Source organism: Portunus trituberculatus, chromosome 2 (assembly GCF_017591435.1).
Source record: "Portunus trituberculatus isolate SZX2019 chromosome 2, ASM1759143v1, whole genome shotgun sequence".
NCBI lineage: Eukaryota > Metazoa > Arthropoda > Malacostraca > Decapoda > Portunidae > Portunus > Portunus trituberculatus.
Window position 1 is genome coordinate 4,470,719 of NC_059256.1, and position 2,500 is coordinate 4,473,218.

Below are 2,500 nucleotides of genomic sequence, written 5' to 3' on the forward strand. Positions count from 1 at the left end.
CAATGAACAATTACATACATAAGATAAATTACAAATATATAATTTAAGATACAATGCATTAATTCAAAAAAAAAATATTAACTACAATTAATCATGACTAGTCTAGAGATGTCCAATGGTAGAGATCTGCGTTACTCTCTCTCTCTCTCTCTCTCTCTCTCTCTCTCTCTCTCTCTCTCGCTTTTTTTTCATTCTCTCTCGTTTTCTTTTTTTTTTGTCCTCTCTTTTCTCTTTCTTACTCTCTCTCTCTCTCTCTCTCTCTCTCTCTCTCTCTCTCTCTCTCTCCTTTTGTCAATCTTTTCACACAAAAAAAAATAAAAGAATTATGACAAATTTTTCTTCTTTTTCTAATATTTCGATTTTCTTCTTTTCTTTCTAAATAAAAATACGTCAATTTTTCTTTTCTTTTTTATTTTCTTTGCAAATATTTCAAACTTCAACGTCAATTTTCTCTTCTTTTCTCTCTATTTTTTTCTATTTTCTTCTTTTCTTTGTTAATATTTTAAACTAAGTCAATTTTTCTTCTTTTTCTTCCTAAACATCTTCATTTCCTTTCATCTGTCAATTATCACCATCTTTATTGCTATTTTCTCTATGTACTCTTTCATTTTCTTATTTTTCTTCATTTTCATCATAATTTTCTTTAGTCCTTACGGTCAATTCATCACCATCATCATCATCATCATCATCATCATCATCATCATCATCATTCCAGCAAACAAACACGAACATTTTAATTAATAGACTAGTATTTTCTATCTTTCTTTCTTATTTTTTTCAACTTCCACAATAAAAATAAATAAAATAATAAAAATAAAAATAATAATAATAATAATAATAATAATAATAATAATTTTCTTTATACTCGTTAAAAAAAATTAATAAATATCAAAATCTCTCTCTCTCTCTCTCTGAACATAACCAGAAAGAGGAGGAAGAGAAGAGGAGGAGGAGGAGGAGGAGGAGGAGGAGGAGGAGGAGGAGGAGGAGGAGGAGGAGGAGGAGGAGGAGGAGGTTACAAGATAGATTTATTTCAGGGAAGAGGAAGATTTAGAAGGAGAGAAAGAGATAACTGAAGAGGAAGAAGAAGAAGAGGAGGAGGAGGAGGAGGAGGAGAAGGAGAGGAATCTAACAGCTTTGGAAGGAGAAGAGAGGAGGAGGAGGAGGAGGACAAATGTATCTTCTTTCTTCCTCCCTTCGTCATTATCACAAAATCTTCCTCTTCTTTGCACTTGGAAGGGGAGGAGGAAGAGGAGGAAGAGGAGGAGGAGGAGGAGGAGGAGTGCAGTCTCTTCCTCTGTCGGCCGAACTCTGGAGGAAGAAGAAGAAAAAATTATTATTATTTTCATTATTATTATTATTATTATTACTATCGAGAGAGAGAGAGAGAGAGAGAGAGAGAGAGAGAGAGAGAGAGAAATTGTGCATCTAAGGAAAATTCTCTCTCTCTCTCTCTCTCTCTCTCTCTCTTCGACATGTTTGTGGCTGTAATTGTATGCCTTGTAGTGAGAGAGAGAGAGAGAGAGAGAGAGAGAGAGAGAGAGAGAGAGAAATTAATACTAGTTTGTCTGTCTGTCTGTCTGTCTGTGTGTCTGTGTGTCTGTCTCTCTCTCTCTCTAAGCAAAGTTGTGGTGGAAGGAGGGAATGAGAAGAGAGAGAGAGAGAGAGAGAGAGAGAGAGAGAGAGAGAGAGAGAGAGAGAGAGAGAGAGAGAAGGAAGGAAGAGAAGGAAAATACAGGATAATAATAGAGATAATAGCAATAAATAAATACCTTAAATAAAATAGAACACACACACACACACACACACACACACACACACACACACACACACACACACACACACACACAATAAAAATAAAACAAATAAGACAAACTCACTCTCTCTCTCTCTCTCTCTCTCACACACACACACACACACACACACACACACACACACACACACACACACACACACACATACACAATCATAAAAATCTAACCTAACCAAACAATTATCTCTCTCTCTCTCTCTCTCTCTCTCTCTCTCTCTCTCTCTCTCTCACACACACAATCAAAAAAAATCTAACCTAACCAAACAATTCTCTCTCTCTCTCTCTCTCTCTCTCTCTCTCTCTCTCTCTCTCTCTCTCTCTCTCTCTCTCTCCTTACCCGTAATTTTGCTCTGCTTCACTTTGACTCCCGAAGAGATGGGTCCTTCCTTCGCCTTTCCCTTCTCCCTCACGACCACTGTGGGCTGACCGGCGGCTTGGCACAGGTCACACAGGTCACAGAGGTCAGGGTAGGTCGTGGGGGACCTGTGTGACCCCCCACTCACCCCCTTCACCCAGTAGTCGTCTCCCCATGGCTCTAAATCTTGGGTGAGGTTCCATTTGTTTGCGAACACTTTTGACGTCATAGTTAGCAAGTCTTCAGCCATTTTGATGTTTTCCTTACAATTGCTTAGGCCTAGTTGGGTCAAGGCTCGTCTGGCAGTAGGCTTAGGTCGTACTAATACCCGT